At 48.5% G+C, this 22,369-nt stretch overlaps 1 long non-coding RNA gene across 1 annotated transcript in view; it reads left to right on the top strand.

Moving 5' to 3' along the window:
* LOC146200643 (uncharacterized) overlaps window positions 1–20,918 on the top strand; it is a 37,338-nt gene extending 16,420 nt beyond the window's left edge. Inside the window, exon 4 of the long non-coding RNA XR_014704680.1 lies at window positions 20,838–20,918. This is a non-coding gene — a long non-coding RNA (uncharacterized LOC146200643). The remainder of the gene's footprint in view (window positions 1–20,837) is intronic.
* Window positions 20,919–22,369: the final 1,451 nt, after the last annotated feature.

Below are 22,369 nucleotides of genomic sequence, written 5' to 3'. Positions count from 1 at the left end.
GCGGTGGGGCAAGCACTCCTGCCCGCCCCACTGTCAGCTTCTTCATGGTGTGTAATATTACCCAGGGCCACAGAGCGACCGCTGCTGTAGTGGACGACAAAGTTTCACGATAGCGATGGAATCCATGGCATGACAATGAACGTGACTGCATGGGTGAAGGTAGAAAAGAAACAACGGAAGAAGACAAGAGCTGGCCTCCACGATGATCATCGGATGATGCCTGGTCAGGACGCGTTCGGAACAATGATAGCCGAGATCCAATGGCCGAGGCCCAGACAGGCACCACATGGCATGGGCTGGGGTGATGTCCTCATGTGTGGTGATGTCTTGGGTCGTTGGGGTCGCATCTCGGGTCAATGCGGTATTTGGTTGATGGGGTGTTTTGTGGTGTCCTGTGGTCGTTTTGGGGGCTTGTCGGATCCGTGGGGTCATTTGGCTGCATCTCTCCTTCATCGTGTCTTGTTGTCAGAGCGGGGGGCCTGCTGCCGACAGTGAAGCAGACGCGATGTACCGAGGCTCCAGGCCAGCACCTCCGCCAAAATGTAACTGGGCGCTAAGCCGGAGAACTAAGATAGGCGATGACAGTGAGATGACTTTTTCAGAAAAGCGGCGGGCCGAGAGCGAGCATTGCTGCCCGCGCCACTGCCCGATTCTTCTTTGTCTGTAACAATATAATTGTACCTTAGTAGATGCGATACCAAGAAGTAACAAAAATAAACAAGAATGAAGCAGCGGAATATCTCAACAGGGCGTACAGCATAGTCTATGCCCCAACAAAATAAAGATCACGCGTGCTGCGCATACAGAATGAACACTTCACTGCTATGAGTCTGATGGTTAAGGACACAATGTATTATTTCGCTGTAAATAATTAAAGTTCTAGTACACGTTGCACTGGGATCCTCTTCTATACATTCATGTAGCTTTGCACCACCGAATAAAATCTTTTCAATTCAAGGTGGACGATGAATAGACTGCGAGGGATTTTGCTTTTCAACAAGCTGCTTTTATCACCGTCACCATGAGACAGACTATACCCACTGCAGGACGAAGTTCTACCCTGTATTCTTCCAACTAATCCGGTCCTGTGCTAGCTGCGTCCTCTTGCCCCCTGCAAACTTCTTAACCTCATACGCCCACCTAACTTTCGGCCGCCACCTGCTACGCTTTACTTTACTTGGAATCTAATTCATTACCCCAAGTGACCTTCGATTATCCATTCTGCCCGGGCCCCAGATCGTAGTCTTTATTTTTACTAGAATATAACTCCTGTTATTTCTCTGACCCACTACGCACGATTCCTATCTCTTAACAATAGACATAGCATTTTTCGTTTCATAGCTTCGTAGACTGTCATCAAAGTAAGTATAACCCTTTCAGTTAGCCTACACGCTTCAGCCCAATAGGTGAGTGCCGGTAGGATGGAACTGTTACACTCCTTCTTGAGCGAAACCGGTAACCTGCGAGTCATAATCTGAGCTATTGCCAAATGCGTTCCGTCACAATCTATTCTCCTTCTTATTTTGATTTCACCGGCGCGGACATGCACTTACTGCTTGTTATAACTCCACATTTTCGCCTACCACTTCCTAATCTTGAAATGTGAAATTTGCGGCAGGCATTCATGTTGGGCTTAAATATATTTGCTTTTGTTCTTATTGTGGTCACCAATTTCAATTTAAGTGACACCAGATTTGTAACATATCTCGAAAGGCGCTCTATTTAGTTACGAGATGGTTTAACTGCGTTTCGACCTTTGGCTCTCTTGATTTAGAAGAACATTTTGTTAGTCACCGGACAGCAGAAATCACCATCGGCTCGCTCGCATCTCCATCTTTCAAACTCAGAAGCATTGGCGCCCCACAGGGTTCTGTCCTCTCTCCACTGCTTTTGAATATTACCCTTATCCCCATGCACACGCCCTCAACCAAATCCCTGCCCTGTCCCACTCCTTATACGCCGATGATATTACACTGTGGGCCACCACAGGTAACATTGGCGCCATGGAAGATACATTACAGGTCGGAGCAGACATTGTAGTATCTTTTGCCGCAAATGTCGGCTTGGCTTGTTCCCCTACCAAATCGGAGCTTATCGTACTCCGACCTCCTAGGTGTCGTACAGACAAAGGCCCTCCTCCTCATCCCCCCCCCCCCCCCCATCTTCTTGATAGTTGACAACATCCGGATAACGGAAGTGGACAAAATTCGGATTCTCGGTATACTGATACAAAACAATGGCAAGAATACCGCAACCATCAATGAGCTGATGATGATGGTTCATCAAACAATCAGCCTCATTCGCCGCATAGCCAACCGCCATCGTGGCATGCGCGAGTATGACCTCAGACGCCTGGTACAGGCATTTGTCCTGAGCTGTGTTGTGTACTCGCTCCCCTACTTCTTCCTCACGCGGGCGGAGGAAGACAAGGTTAACGCCCTTATCCGACAGGCGTACAAGGCCGCCTTCAACTTACCCGCTACACCTCTCATGAGCGCCTTCTTCACATGGGCATCCATAACTCCCTGGCTGAGTTCGCGGAGGGCCACCGCTCAGCCCAGTTGGAGCAACTATCATCTACCCTCACCGGCTGGAACATCCTTCCTCGCATCCATCTCTCACCTCCCGGTCACTGCTCTACACAACATACACTTCCCCCTGCGATACACCGCGTTCTTAAGGTGCACCTCCTGCTAAACAATATGCACCCAGAGCACCGTGTCGCTCACAGCAAAGCACGGGCAGAAGCTCTTCACAAACACTATGGCTTCCAGCCAGTGACCATTTACGTAGACACTGCCTCATACCACTCCCGCCCTGCGTTCGCCCTCAGTCCTCTCTCCAACTCTGCAACCGGTCGCAGCCGGTACAACTTTTGCCTCCACTTTCCTGGAGGCGGAGGAGGCGGCGGTTGCCCTCGCCATAGCTACTACTCGAGCCACCACCATCTTGAGCGACTCTAAATCCGCCGTACGGAACTTCGCTCGCGGCCAGATCTCTGGCCCAGCCTTCCGGTTCCTCACCTCCCTCCTCCCACCCGAACACCCTATTCAATTAATATGCGTGCCGCTCCCACGGGTCACCCAGGCAACGAAGCAGCTCCCTCTTTTGCTCGAGGATACGTCAGCCGAACAGGGACTGCCACTTCCTGGGGAGGTGCTCGCGAGCGCATGGTATCCTATCACGAAATTTCTCTCCTTACCGTGATCAACGAACCATCTACCCTCCTCCTCATAAATCTCTGACTAAGCTACAACAGGTGGCGTGGCGCCACTTCAGTCCCGTACATTCCCATCCCCTGCTTTCTTAGCTTTGATCCATCCAGGACGGTTCTGGCCGCAGTGCACCCTGTGTGGGGCACCTAAAGCTAATTTTGAACACATCATGATCAAATGTTCGGAATTCCACCCTCCAGCCACTTGGCAACTCTCCGACCTCGAGCGATGGGAGGCTGCGGTGTCCAGCTCTGACCCTGCCGTTCAAAAACTGCTGATGGACTGTGCATTGGGCAGGGACTCCGGAATATTTTTTCGAGGGGGGGGGGGGGCAAATTTTCTCAGGTCATAATTGTTATTTTTCAGGTAATTTTATTCCTTTTTTATTTTATATTTGTTTTATTATTTTATTATTTTATCTAAATGTTTTATTTAAATTCGGCCCCAAATTTAACACTTCGTAAATTTAGTTTTACGCAATTCGAAAGCATGTTTTACCCCTAAAAAAGAACGAGGCCATAAATATTTCGCAAATATGGCCTTCTAAAACACTATTACACTTCATACTTTCAAAATACTCGTTACTAGCTCACTCAAAATTACCAACATGATTCAAGCTCAAGCAATCAAAAAGCGGGTGAGCCAACAAAAGGTTGTTTAAGGGTCCCAATAAGTTGCCTTGAGATTCTTTGCAAGAAGAAATTGTTATGTTGGCTCCAGGGTGACCTGTTCTTGCAATCTGTCAATTTTCACCTCCACTGAACATGCCAGGGCAAAAGATGACCTTGTTTAGAGGAACTGCTTATACCATCGCATAGCAAGCCCAGGTAGACAAGAGTGTTGTGCGCTGGAACGCCGTCCGAGAAGGTTTTATATATTTCTTTGAGATATTCCACAGTCGTTTTGTCGCTGTTACGAGTGCGCCAAACCTCATTCTACAACTAAATGTTTCATCTTGCTATTCACCCCATTATTGTTGGGAACGTCACAGCCAGCGCTGGCCATTAGTGAAAGGATCGATCTGTCCTCACCACGACCTAGCAGGTACGTGTCGTCGTGGTTGTTCCGGCCAGGTTGTGTGAAAGTTGTCCTCGCTGATGAGGGTGCACACCGCTCCGGTTCAGAGTCCATTTCGAACTGCATCAAATAGTGGTTTATGATCAAGTGAGCTGTTACTTAGACCGTGTTCAGAGGTTAGCAGCAGTGTCAAGGTCATACAGCATTGACGAAGCTGACACTCTGTTGCGTCCCAAACTGTGTAATTAAAGCATGTGCTTCAATTACACGCTTACTCCTGTGGTTTCTTCCTTTCACCCCCTTTGCTCGCGCTGTATTTTGGATAAAGCATCTGTGCTGTGGCTACGTACAATAGCTGCTTTAACGTGCTTCTTTATAGTGACGCAAGCCTTTTCTAGGTGTCCACGCCTGTAGCAATTAAAAGTTGCACGTAACTTCTTGAAACCGCCATGTCTGTGTATTTTGTTCGTCACAGCTATCGTCAACAGCGGCGAAGTTTTGCAAGTTTTTCCAAACTTACCTTCGTGTTGTGGCTCAGGCTGTGCGAACGGCTCGTCTGGTGCACTGTCTTGATGGGTCGCCACACGCTTTCTAGAATGCGAGGTCCTTTCCAACGAACTGGCGCCCTTCTAAGGCTTTGTCAGGAAGCATGACCACCAATGGGGACATAGGCGAGTTAACAAACGATAGTGACGACACTGCTTTGGCTGACTATTCAGTGGCTGCTGTCTTTGTATAGGCATTGTTCCAAAGTTGCAGTCGGCTGCCAGTTTACAGTTCTCCCTCCAACTAGCCTCGTCATTGGAAGCGAGCCGGCTGCTGACTTCAGATGGCCGCGGGTTTAAACGCTTCTTCAGTGCAGCTACGATGGTGTAGTACTCTAGCAGACCACGGCAGTTGGCATGCTTGGCTGGACCACGGCACTGACAGCGTCGTTCGTCACCTCCCCGCACAGCTTGAGCAAGTGCGGGTTCTTTTCTGGGCACTCTCCGTGACACCGAAGCCGAAGTAAAGCCGTTGAATTCAGGTATCCGTCCGGGAAAAGCGAGCGTATCCAAGGTGCTGCACGGGCATAGCTAAAAGCTATACTGAAGAACTATCCAAGAATATTGAGAAAGCAGCACAACCGCATTCTTAAGACACGATTACACTAATACAGACACATAATTAGGATTAGTTTTGAGCCGATGGCCGTATTTTCGACGTTTTCTGACTTCTGAGCGGCCGCTGGGTCAGAGGCAGCGCGCTCCCGACTGTGAGCCGACGGGTGTGACGTCACATTTACCTTCACCAACGTCGTGGCCCCGCGATCCCGCCGCCCCCGCAACCGAAGTTGATTGACCGGCTAAGCTACACGCAGTGTCGGTTCCTCCGTGTCGCGCCGTGCACAGTGCTGAGAAGTGTGGAATGCTGTATACAACGGAGGTCGAGGGGGACGCTACAATTGTTTGCTCGCTGGGAGGGAACGATGAAATGTGCGCACGAACACGAGAAGCAAAAAAAAAAAAGACAACACGTCCATCCGTGCGTTTTGTGAGTGCCACGGGGGAAAGGAAAAATGAACAAGTGCGACCGCTCGCGATGGCGTTGGCTAGGGAGGCATGATGGAGGCAGGTAAATGTGCCGTGTTACCCGGTTTTGTCAGAGCTTTCGCAGAAGCCTTCTAGGTGCGGCGATTTGAGAACTATTCATTAAAATGCTTACTTTCCGTTCATTTCTGTTCAGAAAGTGGATTGTTTTGTTCACTCCCAATGCGATAGTTACCATCTGCGCTGGAAATCACGGTGGCATTTTTTTAATCAGTATACCTATAACGCTGCACTGGGATCTGCTTCCTCGTCACTGCTGTTATATCAGCCATTGACTTTGCAGCAGCCGTTTTGTTTTTCGGACGCGAGAAAACTATTTATTTACACTCGTCTAGACGCCACATGTTTCGTGCACAGCCGTTACTGGGTCAGCCGCGTGAATCCCCCGCATATTCTAGGCTCCAACTGAATTATTGTAACGTTGGGAGATATTTTTAGAACGTTGGGAGATAAGGTGCGCCGGGAGCGGTACTAAGAGAAAACAATTGCACCGGTAGAAGTAGATCTGTTGAAGATTTACTGACAATACAAAACTGAATACAAAATTTTGAAAGAGACAAAAATTAAGAGGTGCGGAGTAAAGAAAGAGCCTATAGTTTTACACACACAAAAAAAATGTGTGTTGTATTTTGCTACTGCGCATGACGTTAAATGCGGAGGGAGTAACTACATCACTTTATTCTGATAACAGCACATGAAATATTGAGTAAATTTATTAGCTTGACCAGCCATCCTCTGGAATATGTGGGACTAGCCTTCATTATCCTTTCTCGCCTTATCGCGACGTTGAAGTGAAAGAAAAAAATTCTTTCATTCTGAACACTATTATTTTCATCGCTGTTCAAATACGACTTATTTCACATCCGTTGAGGGACGCTTTCGGTACTTAAAGGGACACTGCAGCACTTTTTGAAAAAGTTGGGCTTTCAGCGGGAAGCCATAGTTTTTCATGCTGCGAACTCGAATATCAGATTAAAATTAGGCAGAAGAAAGCACAAATAGCCTTTTTTTTCAGCAGAGATGCGCAGCCCGCGCGACGGGGCTCACCGCGGGTCGCGCCGACGCCCGTGATTGGCCAAGACGTCGCGTGACGACATTCTGAGGACTGGGGAAGCTGCCGATGCGGCTCCTTCGCTGCGCTGGGTTGATCGCAGCTCTCTGCGGCTTTGCGAATGTCATTATGGCATGCAATTTCCACGCGAATCACCATCGGGATTTTTACCGCATGTATCCGTACATGATACGCCCACAAACGTATCAGCGCTTCCGTTGTGAGAAGCATAGATTTGGCATGAAAACTTGCTTTGGTTACAGTGAGACATTTTGAAAAATTCTGTGTGCCATTATTAGCAGAACCTACATGCCCTCAGCGAAACCTCGGCCCGCATATTCCTGGGAAGGAAGGGCAGCGAACAATGCTCTAGCCCACTACCTCCCCCTCAGGCCTTTCGCCCCGCCCGAAAGGTCATTGTTGTGAAAAATAGACCCAAAGCTTGGTGTACCATATCCTGCTTTGAATGCCAGTTGTGGTACATTGGGGAAACGAAGAAAGGGTGAAGCAGTACCCAGCTGTCACCTGACAAATCAACAATAAGAGAAGCGCGGTTGCGGCGCTCTGCAATGCATACGAGGCATTCACGGAGCCATTGTGCTGGAGACCAAGTCAAATGCGCGCAGAATGCTGCTTGAGTCATACGACATTTAGCAGACGTTGAAAGCCTTCCCTTTTTATACTGTCACAATGCACAATTAGTGAATTGACGGCTGACGCATGTTGAAAGCCAAGTTGCAGCTCCTCCGCACCCATACCTTCATGAGAAAGCCGTGTTTCGAAATGTTTTTTCTTACAAGAGCTTCGTCGTTTTCATTTCCAACTTAATATGCATACAAAAACAAGACAGGGCTATGTAAAATTACGAAGCAGCAACGGGTGCAAAATCACAAGACAATGTATGAGCAACTTCGATGATTGATTGCTTGGACGCACCGAAGGAAACCTTGCTCTTTGCGCTCCTTACCTAAATGCGCCCAGCGGAGCGGTACGCTCCTTATCTTCTAATAATGCTTCCTAAGGGTTCCACGAACATATCAAGCACGTGCCGTGCTAGAGAAGATCTCGCAGTCTTCACTACCTAGCTTCGACACAGCAGTGGGCTCTTCTTAATTATCTGCTAGTTCGCAAAAATCATCAGCGCGTGCTACTGATGAGTCATCCATGTTTAGCACAGGAGGCGTTGCGCGAAGCTTTTGCGAAAAACAAAACGAGACACGCGCATACAACCATACGCCGATGCTGTCTGACCATCCCTTCAGGAAATTGCAGTCCATGAACGTATTCGTTGATGACTGTCCCGACTGTTTTGTACAAGGAAACAAAGAACCGCACCATGGTTCAACCATGACTTTTTGTCAAATGCCTATAAAAATCGCATTAGGAAGAAACTGCATGTAGTCACAGTTATGAAAATGCTTCGAGTAGAATGTTTCCTTTGGTCGGCTTGCGGCTTTGGCAACGCCGCATTGCGCCGCGAACTTTTAATACAATGGAAGATTACATCGTCGCGTCCACAGCTGTTTTGTGCATCCGAAAACATGCAGAGCAGTGTTGTGTCAGAACAGCGCATGCCGAAAACCCCCTCCGTTGGCTCTGAATGCCTCTGGCTCCTCAAGGTGACGTCACGACGGAAGGAGAAGCGAGGTTTCTCCCTCCGCTTTCCTCCTCTGTAGCAGACGCGCGGGGCGCGGGAAATTTGAATTGCGCGCTTTCAGTCGACGATTGCTCAGGTGCTTTATGCATAATTGAAAAAATAACTTCGCAGGCATGATCAACAAATAATCTACTTCAAAAGCCTATAGTATCGGTACATTTGAAAACCACTGCAGTGTCCCTTTAAAAATCCCTGCCGCCTTCGACGCATGCGTTTATTGTGCTCCCAAACACTAGCAGGCAGGCCAATTTGAATGGACACTTGTCGGCTGTTAGAGCCACCCACCTGTACACAAGGCTGCACAGAAACAAAGCTCGGCGTCGCGGCTTACAACATCGAGTACCGATAAACGGGCACTCGTGGTCTTAGCTGCCAATGTGCGAACATGCTGCGTAATGTGGGTTCAATAAAGATTCCTACACAATCATTTACTGCGTCCTCACGTCAACGCTCGCAAAAAGAATGTGGAAGAAAATATATTTTCCCCGTTTTTGCTGGGCTGTTGCCTCAGTCCACAGCCTGTACTCCATTGCCCTAACGCGCCCCTCATCTCCAATCGCGAAAAAAAAAAACGACTACAAGCTCGTTGTCAAGACGCCGTGTGGGTGGGAAGGGGATAGGACGCTGACCCCTGCCGAACATCTTGCCACTGCAGACAAGAAGGGTGGGGTAAGAGTGTATTGTGAGCAGGGGGAGCCTGTACACGAGAAAATGCATGCGTGGCTCTTCACGTGATTTCAGCACTGCTAGGAGATGACACATTGTACCCGAGACGCGGAAACCGCCATCAGGGAAAGCGTGCTACATGCTATGCTAACGGTTGTCGGAGCGATTCTAAAGCATCTACCCTAATTTCTATGGTGGTCAAATGCGGAGGCGGAGACAGGAACAAGGGGTGACGGATGGGGTGCCCGCGGTACGGAGAGGAGAAAAGCGCATTCCCCAAGCTGTTTAGGGCCGTTGTACGGTTACGGATAAGGGCGCGCGTGTACAAACTCAACACATCACCTCCACCTTCTCTGCACCCCTCCACCTGCGCCCTGGTCCTGCCAACCAAGCCAGCTGCCGACATGAGAAGGCAGTGCAAGACATTTGAGAGGCGAGCATTTCAATAGGCTGCTACAGGAGAAAGTGTGCACCATGCACGGCCACGCTAGTTGCACGGGGGGCAAGCTTTAGTGCCAGCTGTGATAGGTGCACCGCAGCAGCCTCCGCTCTTCGAAAGCACTAACGACCCCGGCACTTTAGTGCCCAGGCTCGGGATTCGAGATGTCTCTGGTGAAGACTCACAATGCGCGAACTGCAGCCTTCGGGGGAATGCGCTTTCCTCGATCCTCTCCATATCGCGGAGCCATTGCCCTTCTCCTCCTTCCCACCTCCCTTGTCCCTGTTTGCACGCCGCCAGCCCTCTTCTTTGGATATTTATAATTTCCTTGTGTCAGCGAATGCCTTGTTTTATGTCAACGGCGGACATAACAAAGAGTACATTGTTATTGGCAGACGCTCCTTATGTTTCATATTCCGAGGCTATAGTTGAAGTAAAGATATTTTGAAATTCGATGCGTCGAAAGAACGGCTTACTCGCACCCGTGACATGTGGTCTAGCTCAGGGCCTCATTTTTTATTCCTTGGCCTTTCATTGTTCTGCCAAACGGAAAAGTCGATGAAGAATGTTTATCGCCGAACAAATTCATGCACTACTTAAGACATCGCTTCTCTACCCTGCTGGATCAGGAAAGCGGCCGACGACTTCGTTACAGGTAGAGAAGGTAGGCAGATGACGATGAGCAGCCTTCAGAAGTAGCAAAATTATTTAGTTATTTATTTATTTGCTTCTTTTACACTTCAAAAAGATTAGATAATATGTGAGAGCACGTAATAGATCACGGAAACCAAAATTAGAAATATTGCCACCTGACGGTTCGAGGTAGCGCTTGAACGAAGAAGAAGTTAGAGACTCTCGCGCGCTTCGGCTAGCTAGGACTGTGGACTCTTGAGCTTGTGTCTTCGTGTTACCGTTTCCCAGGAACCTCTGTATTGACTGTGTGTATCTGCCCCTGTTGCCGATACCCATAAATCCCTGTCTTCGTGACAGTTTTGGTGGAGCCGCTGGGTAATTATCCTCTCAATGTCGCACACCCCTCCGCGAACCAACGACACCGAGCTTTTGCCTGTGGACACGCCAGTTCATCGCGTCAGCCGGAGGAACCTGGGCCTTCCTCCCGAACAAGGGCCCTTGGAGTCCACTTCAACAACGAGCCTCCGGCCAGCCACGCAAAGCACTACGTCGGTCATGCAAGGTACTCCTGTTTACCTTCAAAACCCCCGAGTGCCGAAATCGTTCCATGGCACTGCGCATGAAGACGTTGAGGATTGGCTAACTCAGTTCGAACAAGTCGCATCCTTTAATCAGTGGAACGACAACTTAAAGCTACGGAACGCCATTTTCTGCCTGGAAGACCATGCCTTGACATGGTATGAGAACCGAGCAGGCACAATAACATCATGGCCTCAGTTCCGCCGTCTTATCGTAGAGGCGTATGTCAGCCTGGATAGGCGCGAACGAGCAGAACGTGCTCTACAATCTCGGAAGCAGATGCCAAACGAGTCCGTCATGATGTATGTTGAGGACATGACGAAACTATTTCGACGTGCGGATCCCAACATGTCGGAAGAGAGAAAGCTGCGCCACCTGATGCATGGGGTTAAAGAACAGCTTTTTGCTGGTCTTGTACGTAGCCCACCAACTACAGTTACCTCATTTTTAACAGAGGCGGTCACCATGGAAAAGATCCTACACCAGCGCCGCTCGGCGGTCTACGACAGCCTAATCCTCGCTACGACTGCTGCCGAGACTCTTACAGCTGCTGCAAGCAATACTGAACACCTCCGAGATCTTATTCGTGCAATTGTACGCGAGGAACTGCAGAAGGTTTGTGGCACGTTCCAACCCAAGGGTGATTCTCTCACACATATGATCCGCGAAGAGATTCAGCAAGTCACGCAGCCATCTCTGCATGTTGTTGAAGCTCAAAGTACCCCTGTGCCTGATTTTTCTCGTCCGACTTACGCTGACGTTCTCCGACGCCCAGTTTCCGTCCAAGCTCCGTTGTCTACTTTACCACCAACCCAGTGCATGCCCGTCCAGCAGCCAACGCAATACATTCCTGTACAGCAGCCAACGCGGTACGTGCGGCCACCGCGGTCAAACATTCAACGAACGGACGTCTGGCGGGCCCCTCGGAGCCGCCCCCTTTGCTACCACTGCGGGGAACCTGGTCACATTTTCCGGTCGGGCCCTTATCGGGAACTCGGACCGGAAGGTTTTTACACCAACGCACCTAGACGCGCGTTCGGACAACTACCTCGTGACATTGGAGACAATCTCGCACAAGAGAGCCTCCGGATGGCGCGCCGACAATCCAGGTCTCCATCCCCACGTCGGCAAACCCCTTCAACAACTGGTGACTTCCCGCGAGCACCGCCTGGTCGCTCGCCAAGCCCCCACCGGGAAAACTGAGTAGAGCGACCTCCGGGGGCGGGGCCGCTAAATGTCAGCACAAAGAAGTCCCCCCAATGAGAACAGATATGGATTTTGGAGCAGAAACGACAGCATTTGGTTCACGAGACCGGCTATCGCTGGACTTCCCTGTGTGCATCGATGGTCATAATGTCAGCGCTTTAGTGGATACCGGAGCAGACATTTCGATTTTGAGTGGGAAACTGGCAGCGAGCCTTAGGAAGGTTATGACGCCATGGTGTAGCACGCAAATACGCACGGCTGGGGGGCATGTAATTACTCCTATTGGACAGTGCACGGCTAGATTCTAGATTCGTAATCAACGTTCGTTGTCACCTGCGTCGTTCTCCGGGAATGTTCTCGTGATTTGATTCTCGGTGTGGATTTCCTGGGGGAATATGGCGCCATCATCGATCTCCGACAGCCAACGGTCTCGTTCTCAACGGAGAAAGCGGCTGGCAGCCCCACCGATGGCCAACGTACGTGCGCCCTACGGGTTTCAGCCGAGTGTGTTTCAGTGCCTCCCCGCTCCAGCGTGTTTGTGAGTGTTGTGTGCGACGGGCTTCGTGACGGGCCGATAATAGCTGAAGGCAAACGTTCGCTTTTATTTTCTCATGGCATCTGTGCAGCTCGAAGCTTAATTATTCTCAGCAATGGTCACTCTGAGGGTCTCGTCACGAACTTCACGAATGAATCTCGCCACCTCTATCGCTCTACTGCCATCGCTTTCGGCGAACTGTTAAAGGAAGTTTCTGAATGTTTTGCGTCTGACATTATTGATACTCCCAGTGTTCTAGACCACATCGATGTTAGCAGTGACCTTTCTTTCGGTCAACACCGCGCCCTACGTGCCTTACTGCTGAAGTACGCCCCGTGCTTTGCCTCATCATCGAAAGTCCGGCAAACTTCTATCACCAAGCATCGCATCTTAACGTCTGACGATGCCCGACCTATTCGACAGCAGCCGTACCGTATTTCGGCCAAAGAACGTGAGGCAATTCGGACACAAGTCCAGGAAATGCTTAATGATGACGTTATTCAGCCGTCTAAAAGTCCGTGGTCGTCGCCAGTCGTGTTGGTTAAGAAAAAGGATGGCACGCTGCGTTTTTCCGTTGATTACAGGAAACTGAATGACATCACAAAAAAGATGTATATCCGTTGCCCCGTATCGACGATTCACTCGATCGACTTCGCAACGCCAAGTTCTTTTCCTCCATTGATAAGTAGTTATTGGCAGATAGAAGTGGATGAGCGCGATCGGGAAAAGACTGCCTTTGTGACACCCGATGGCTTATATGAATTTAAAGTATTGCCTTTCGGTCTGTGTTCAGCGCCAGCGACGTTCCAGAGAATGATGGACACCGTACTTGCTGGTCTTAAATGGCAAACATGTTTGGTTTATTTGGACGACGTCATCGTGTTTTCAGAAACGTTTGACCAACATCTTAAGCGGCTGCGAACGGTATTGGACGCTCTTCGCTCGGCCGATTTGACACTCAAACCGGAAAAATGTCACTTTGGATATCAGAAGCTAAAATTTCTCGGTCATGTGGTTAGCGCTGACGGTGTCCGGCCTGATCCTGATAAAACAGCCGCTGTAGCCAATTTTCCCATCCCTACCACGAAGAAAGCAGTCCGACGTTTCTTGGGCCTGTGCGCGTGCTATCGCCGTTTCATTGCCGATTTTGCCAAGATTGCAGAACCTTTGACGCGCCTGACACGTGATGACGTCCCGTATGTCTGGTCTTCCGAGCAGCAGGAGGCATTCACCGAGCTGCGCCAACGGCTGCACAATCCTCCAGTTCTTGCACACTTCGATGAGGACGCTGCGACCGAAATTCACACCGACGCCAGCAATGTTGGTCTGGGTGCTGTTCTGATCCAGCATCAGCAAGGCGAGGAAAAAGTGATCGCTTATGCCAGCCGCACCCTTTCTCGGGCAGAATCAAACTATTCAACTTCTGAAAAGGAGTGTCTCGCCGTCGTTTGGGCCACAATGAAATTCCGACCTTACCTCTACGGCCGTAAATTTAAAGTTGTGACAGACCATCATGCTTTGTGTTGGCTAGCTAGTCTTCGAGATCCATCAGGACGTCTTGCACGGTGGAGCCTTCGTATGCAGGAGTTTGATTACTCTATAGTTTATAAATCCGGACGTAAACATGAAGATGCTGACACACTGTCTCGACCACCCGTGGAGTTGGCCCATGACAGTACGGATGAAGACGCCCATTTTCTTGGCATTATCAGTTCCTCTGATTTAAAGGCCCGGCAACGGGCTGATCCAGACCTCAGAACTGTGATCGATCATCTGGAGGGTTTCGATTCTACAGTATCTCGACTGTTTGCTAAGAACTTGTCATCCTTCTGTACGCGCGACGGAATCCTCTACAAGAAAAGCGCCGGCACCAGTGACCGAGCCTATCTTCTAGTCATCCCTGCAGATCTCCGCGATGAAATCCTTCATGCTTGCCATGATGAACCCACCGCTGGACACTTGGGCTTTGCACGCACTCTTACCAGAGTGCGCCAGGCCTACTACTGGCCCAAACTTGCCGCCACCGTTCATCGATACGTTAGAGGTTGCCGTGAGTGCCAGCGACGCAAGACACCGCCATTGAAGCCAGCGAGTTTCCTGCAGCCTATTCCCCCCCCCCCCCCCCCCCCGCTAGTACCATTCGACCAAATTGGTATGGACTTTCTTGGCCCTTTTCCTCTATCGTCAGCTGGCAATAAGTGGATTATCGTGGCTACAGATTATCTGACACGTTACGCGGAAACTATGGCGGTGCCACGTGCAACATCCTCCGAAGTGGCACAATTTTTCATGACGCAGATTGTCCTTCGCCATGGCGCCCCTTCATACGTCATCACTGATCGTGGCAAGGCATTTACAGCGCGTCTTCTTGAAGAACTTTTCCAACTAAGCCAGACACATCATCGAAAGACTACTGCTTACCATCCTCAGTCTAATGGCCTTACTGAGCGACTAAACAAAACAATAGCGGACATGCTCGCCATGTATGTCGATGTCCGGCATAAAACATGGGACGAGATATTGCCTTATGTCACATTTGCATATAACACGGCCGTCCAAGAAACAACTCGATTCACTCCGTTTCGCCTAGTATACGGACGCGATGTACACACCATGCTCGACGCTATGCTGCCATGTGCGGCTGACGACCAGCTGCTTACCGCTGACGCAGAAGAATTCACCAACTGCGCTGAGGAAGCTCGTCAACTCGCCCGTAATCACATTACAAAACAGCAAGCAACAGATGCACGTCGATATAACGACCGCCATCGCTATGTCGTGTTCCAGCCTGGTGACAAAGTCCGGGTGTGGACACCTGTCCGGCGCCCAGGCCTGTCAGAAAAACTTCTCAATCGTTACTTCGGACCCTACAGAGTGTTGCTTCGCCTCTCAGAAGTTACGTACGAGGTTATTCCAGACGGAACTGTACCGAGTTCTAGTCGTCAGTGCTTGTCTGACCTGGTGCATGTGCTTCGCATGAAGCCGTATTTTACCCGCTGAAAGCCGTATTTGCCATCTGGATCAGTTTTTGTTTCTGCGAGCTTGTGTTTTTTCTTTTTTCGAGGGGGGGAATAATGCCACCTGACGGTTCGAGCTAGCGCTTGAACGAAGAAGAAGTTAGAGACTCTCGCGCGCTTCGGCTAGCTAGGACTGTGGACTCTTGAGCTTGTGTCTTCGTGTTACCGTTTCCCGGGAACCTCTGTATTGGCTGTGTGTATCTGCCCCTGTTGCCGATACCCATAAATCCCTGTCTTCGTGGCAATATAAAGCGCACTATAAACCAGCAGTTAGCGATGGTCCCCAAGTGTATATAGCTACGTAAGCTAACTACTTGACTAGCCACCAACACCCCCCCCCCCCCCTCCACCTTTCTCCAGATGACTACAGACACATTTAGGCACACAAGAGAAGGAATATTGGTGCTTTGCAGTCGCGAGCTGTTTTGTTTTGTGACAGCGCCGTAGGTCCAGGCTGAAATGGTTCTCTACATTCATGTGGAAAATGCTGTAGTGGGAAAGAAGTGGTCTGACGTGCCGTTGTGTAATTTTTCAAATCGGACAGAAAATTGTTTTTCTCTATCGCCGCTTCGTTCAGCCGATCAAGGGCAAGCGGCCGGTGTCTTCCGCGCCATATCGCTGCCGTCGCTTGGGTGAATTATCAATTGACTCTCTCGGGAGCATAGCATCACTGGTATTAGCGTTGCCGTTCTTATACCAGGCGTTGAGTTCTCAAGACGTAAGATCATAACAGCCGAAGGTGACCGGCGTGCGGGTACCTGTATTTGCTAAGTTTAACTACAGATTTGCCATTTATTTCTCTTTTTCTTTTTGCAATGAGGAAAAGACGTAGTGTAGGTATACATCACATCGAGATGGCTATCACAGTTGGCATATATGATTTCCCAGGAAGAAATGTACAGCGAAATTAAAAAAAAATGTCTGATTTGAATAGTTAATCAAATTAGAAGTAGGTGCATAGCACCGCTTATCCCCGCTATACCTTTCATGCATTTCCACACACATCTGCGATTTACAATCTCTCCAATACCTTCCCTCAGCTCACGCAAGCGGTGGGCAGCAGTCACAATGACAAACACCGCCGATGGTTGCGTTTCTAATATAACAACACACAAACCTAAGGCCCAAACATTCGGATTGCTGCCCTTGGTCGGTTGCGCGCGGCCGGTGTTTCAAAGGGACGTATGTCCAGGCGTCTTCCCGAGAAGACACCGATAGCAGCTCCCTCTGCCGCGCATTCTCCCCAGCCCGTGTTTCGCCGCGATTTATGGCCTCCGCTCCCTTTCCCCTCAAACCGAGAGACAGAGCAGTTAGCGCCGAACCCACAACCACTGAGCTTCTGCTGTGCTTTTTAACTGCTGTGGTTTGCCTCCTTCGCGGCACGGTCGAAGCGCCACTTTTCCGGGAATCGTAACGGAGCGAACCGACGGCGTCGCCCGTTTCCTTGTGTTGCAATACCACTTCCAAAGAGCGGCCGCCTGTGCGGCCGTCACAAATAAACTCGCGTCAACCAGCCACTTGACCTTGGCCGCCCCTTCTAAATCCCCTCCCCCGCGACAGTGGACCCGCGGTGAACTCTTCGCATCTGGGAGAAGCCCGCAAACTTAACTGCCCCTTGAAATGGGAATTCTTCGGAGCCGACGAAGGTGATCTATGCTCGGTCGCTGTCAGCTCGCTGACAGCCTTGCGTGACCTTGATCATCGAAGCGGCCGCGTCTCCACTGACTGTCGATTTGTGGGCCTCCGGCTTTCCGTTTCTGCCTTCCTAATCATTGTACGTCGAGCACAACGAACCTGCACTGCAGTGCCAGACGGCCCGGCTTTATGAATTGCTACGTAAAGAAAGCTCACATGCTTGTGCAACACTGCCCACCGACTGCCGCCATGTCCGCAACTGACACGCCCCTCTCTCACTGTCTTACTCTCTAAATGGGCGCATCATGCTGTCGCTCGGCCCCCTCAGTGTTAAGTCTCGCGATGCGGGCGTCGCCACTTTCCCTTCCTCCTCTTCAAGTTCGGGGAGAGATACATGGACAGAGAGGGAGAGTGGGACTTCTACTACAGCTCTGCGGCCTCTCTACCTCCTCAATGCAGAGCCGCGAGACGCGCGCGTAGCCACCTTCTCTTTATTCACTTCAAGTTCATGAAGGGAGAGAGGGGCTTCGGACAGACATCGGCGAAATTCGTCATTGCGGCTAGTAGTGCTACGCACTAAAACTTACAGCTCACCTAAATTAAAATGTGGGTAACACAATGATGAATTAAACAGAAATTATTAAAAATGCGGATGCTATTTTTCTTGTCGTTCGTTGTGACTGACGTTTCCACTTTTTATTCTATTAGCTTACACTAAAGAAACTCGAAACTTACTAAGACAATCTTAGTAATACAAAATAAATTCTTCAACGAACGTATTCTTACCAGTATGCAAAATGCGGGGTATAAAAACCGCACGATATTTTAAACTATACTAATCGCCAGCGAACGAAACTTGGGCAAAGAAATGAAAAAGGGCTTTATTTGGTGTGCAATATATAAAAAACCTTAGTTCAAAGAAGTATACGCGCGAACAATATACACTTCAGTTACGAAAGTTCGCGCACGACCTGCGTAAATCCCCTGATTCTTGCTCATCAACTGTGGTCAGTCAATCAATACTTGTTTTCTTTTTTTTTTTTTAGAGTATTCACGCTAAGAAAAAGTTTTCAAAACGGTGGCAGTCCATGCTAACTCATTTAGAACACAGTTTACATTTTCACGTCAGAGAATTTGAGCGCTCGTAGAAGTGAATTTAATGTGAGCGGTCGGAAAGGGGAAAGGTGGGGGACGGGGGTGCCGGCCCCACGAAACAAAAGTTGGAGGGGCGACCGCCCCCCCCCCCCCCCCCCAGCGGTAGCCCATTCTCATCTTCAAATGCAAAAAAAAAGAAAAAATCTAATACCGAATGCTTCCGCGGACAGATCTTGTTTAATCGTTCCTTGCAGGATGTCCCAGAAGAAAAATGCTTCCAAACAGTCTAAAAAAAAAGTGTTAGATAGTTTCTGGCTTGCGGCATATGAAGCAGTTATTTAACCAATGTACAAAAAAGCCCTTCATTTCTAATGAAGTCTTAACTTCTAGCGTATTACTATGTAGCTTGAAAAAGAAAACTTTTACTCCCCCTGATACAACCATATTTTTCACTCGTTTAAGGACAGAATTTTATGGATCTACACAGAACAAAATGTGCGTTGGGATCGGGAGAATGAAATCTCATATGTCCTTAAAAAGGTTCTGTTGCGATACAGGTCAAATATTCAAAAGAAACTCCGGCTTGCGAGACATGACATACCATGTACACTTTTATAAGGATTCCGTAAATTCTCTCTTGCATGCGGGCCCAACTTACAACTAAATTTTGCAAAATTCTGCTGAACCAAACCTTACACATAGTTAGTGAAAATGGGCCATTCGTATCACGAAATAACATACAACGGTTATCACCTGGCTTAAATTTAAAATGCACCATACCAACTCCTCCAGAGCGGACGCAATAGAACAAGCTGTGTCGGCGCGTGCGCTCCCAAGTACTTCTTCACACAAAAAAGCGAATACACGGTGCATTCTCTGCACATTAACTAGGGAACAATGCTGTAAATTACAAATCGTTAAAATAAGTTACAATCATTAAATTTCATTTATTGGAAATAAACTGCCATCGTAGCTTGTGCGAAAATAGACCAACCCAATCCTTTTAGTCTCTCGGTTTTCTCATGTACGTACATCCAAAACCTAGTGCTTCCAATATCGCTCGCTGTCTCGCATATTTTCCAGCGGCACTCCTAAATGTTTCATTGGAGTTGTTACCCAAGGTACGTTCACGACATTCGTTGGGGCTGTGGGCCACATTCCATGCCAGAACCCCAGTCACCTACTTATCCCAGTTCACAGCACTGCCGCTCGCAGAACAAAAGTCCACTAATTGGACAACATTGCGAATGCCTTCATAGTCGGCGCAGAAGACGGCAATGTAATCGGCATACGAGAGTATGTGAACCTCTGCTACATGCAAACAAAAACCTCAGAAAATGTTGCCTTCGTTAAGGTTGAAGGAGAATTGTTCAATATACAAGCAGAAAAGCAATGGTGACAGGGGGCAGTCCTGACGTACAGAGCGTTGCACTTGAATGCGCTAACCCACCCTAATTTTTACTATCAGCCGCATCGTTCACCCCTGTACGCTACGCCAGGCATCGCGAAACGCACATAATTCTTTTCGTCTACCCTGAGGAAGATAGTTAAAAATAAAAAAGTAAACCCTGTCGCCCCCGAGAATCGAACCACCATCTATTGCATTCCCAGCCGAGGGCTGTAACCGACTGCGCCACGCCCGGTTTTTCTTCCCTGTTTTGCCGGTCAGCAAAGTACATGCAGGCATAAAAACGGCTACCCTACCTTTGGAGAAAACGATATATTAAAACGTTTTCATGTTGACCAAACCATCCATCACAGCCATCCAATGAGGTTGCTCAAGCTGACTACGGAGAACGCCTCTGAGAGATATTATATTTTCAAGAAGTTATCCCTGACAGATCTGCGTGCCTAAATATCCTACGCCATTTTCCAAACCTGTGGAGGCCACGCATCACAATCATGTCGCACGGGACCTCGTCACTTTTGTACATGTAGAAACCGGATGCTGTAAAAATTAATGGGTAGTTCTTTCTCTAAAGTTCTTTGTAATATATGCCAGTGAAAAACAGGATCGTGAAACACACAAAATTCTCTTCGTCTATCGCGAGGATAATAGTAGCGATGACAATGACTGTAATTAGCGATAATGACAATGATAACATTAGCTATAATGATGACGTTGCATTTAGTCGATAATGATAATGAGAGCGAACGTGATGCACCGCGTGCACCAGCAAACGCTTAGGCGTTCAAGGTTCTGAGTGCTGACTCCACAGTGCTCTCGAAATGTTTTGTTTCCGTGTAGGTTTGCTCGTTTCCGTGAGACCGTTTCGTAGACAACAGAAACAAATGGAAAGTGTTAGTAGCTAAAATATTAAACTGGAAACTTTACGCTGAATCAGGACGTATATTATTGTTGTTCCCCCAAGATGCGTGCGTTGGAAGTCGTATTCTGGATCACGGCCACTACTTAAAGTGCTATTGGGGCGAACTGAACATTTGAAGAATGAACTGTGCTGTTTTTTACTCTAACTTACCAATAATGTTTTTGGGTTCGCAGGCTGCCTGCCGTAATTACAAGGAAATTCCACTGACCATGGAAACATTATATTACTATGGGCTTCCACCAAGGAGCGAGTAAGCTGTAAACCTCACTCGCGTATGCTGCTGCGAATCACGGATAAGGCTTTCTCGCTGATTGGCGAGTAGGCGTTAAAAACTGCAATAGCGAATGACATAGACGTTTGGCCGCCCCTTGAAATTCATGACATCTCCAAGTGATTCAATACAACTGGACGGTTCATACGCAAGAATGATTCAGTACTTACTAGGCACTCAAATAGGCGTAGCTTATATAAAGAAGGAAAACACCGGTACAAAGGAGAGTACGGCATGTATTCTGCCTTCCAGCTGTGTGAACAACTCAGCCATGTGGCCAAGGAAAGGAGTCGAGATCGCGGAAGGGGAAGAGACAGTGTTTCCAGATGGATGGCGGCGATGCGCGTATAGCTAAGGATCGGGAACTACATCGCCGGATTAGTAGGAGTGAAGGTGCCCTGTAACCGTAAGGTGTGCCGTTGCTGCTCCGGCGAGAAATCTCTCTCCAACGCACATATGCTCAGATTGCGGTATTTCTGACAATCACATGACTCGAGGTCAAGGAGGTGACGTCAATTCTGTAAACGACGCAAGATCGGAATATGGATCCTGTTCTCTGCCCCTTCCATGTCCTCTGTTTATTGATATCAGCGGAACGTCGGCACCACCAGAGAGACCGAATTACTGGGATTAGAGAAAGGGGTTGCAATAAAATGGATGCTTTGTAATAGATTCCTATTTACAAGTTGTGGGTGCCCTCTTCTCAATTTCGTTTAGAATGTGGCCATTCTATGTTTATAGCAAAAATTAACAGAATGGCAAACGGCGAAAAGGTGTCATGTGACTAGGACTAAAAAAAAGCCTGCCAAGTTTCAACTTCTGCAAGTTCTCCACACACTGACCTGGTCAAAATAATGAATTCTTAATATTTAAAGGCGCGAATAACACGGAACAAGCGCAGTGAAGACGACGGAACGAAGCGCAACTTCAAACTAGTTTATTGAAGGCTGGAAACATACATATATAGGTTCTATCGCCACCTGCGCAATCACGTCCCCTAATATCAAAGTTATCGGGATAACCGACACTCAAGAAATTTCTGTTTCGTCGTGTACAAATCAATTGAAGTGTCACTGACGCACGAGCTGGCTTTCTTTTCGATATAAAATGCTTCGTAAATTTCTCTAGCTTACGTGTCTCTACTTTTACCAAGAGTGCTCACATAAGAATAATAAGGCTGACAAGCACAGTAAGAGCCCTCTGACATTTTCTTCGGCAAATGCGTGCCTTCTTTAATTTGTTCCCACTTTCGTTCATGCTCTGGTTGGAAGCGGCGCTTTGTCCCGTCGTCTTCCCTCTGTTTGTCCAGTGTTATTCGCGCCTTTAAATAATAAGAATGGTATCTAACCAATTCGCCCATGAACAAATTTTCTCAAAGAATCAATATATGCCTAAAAGTTTGTAGTAGACACAGAATGTATGCATCTCGAAGCT

Source organism: Amblyomma maculatum, chromosome 2 (assembly GCF_055883805.1).
Source record: "Amblyomma maculatum isolate TAMU_Amacu chromosome 2, ASM5588380v1, whole genome shotgun sequence".
NCBI classification, from domain to species: domain Eukaryota; kingdom Metazoa; phylum Arthropoda; class Arachnida; order Ixodida; family Ixodidae; genus Amblyomma; species Amblyomma maculatum.
The sequence above is the reverse complement of the archived record's forward strand: the minus strand, read 5'-3'. Positions and strand labels throughout refer to the sequence as shown.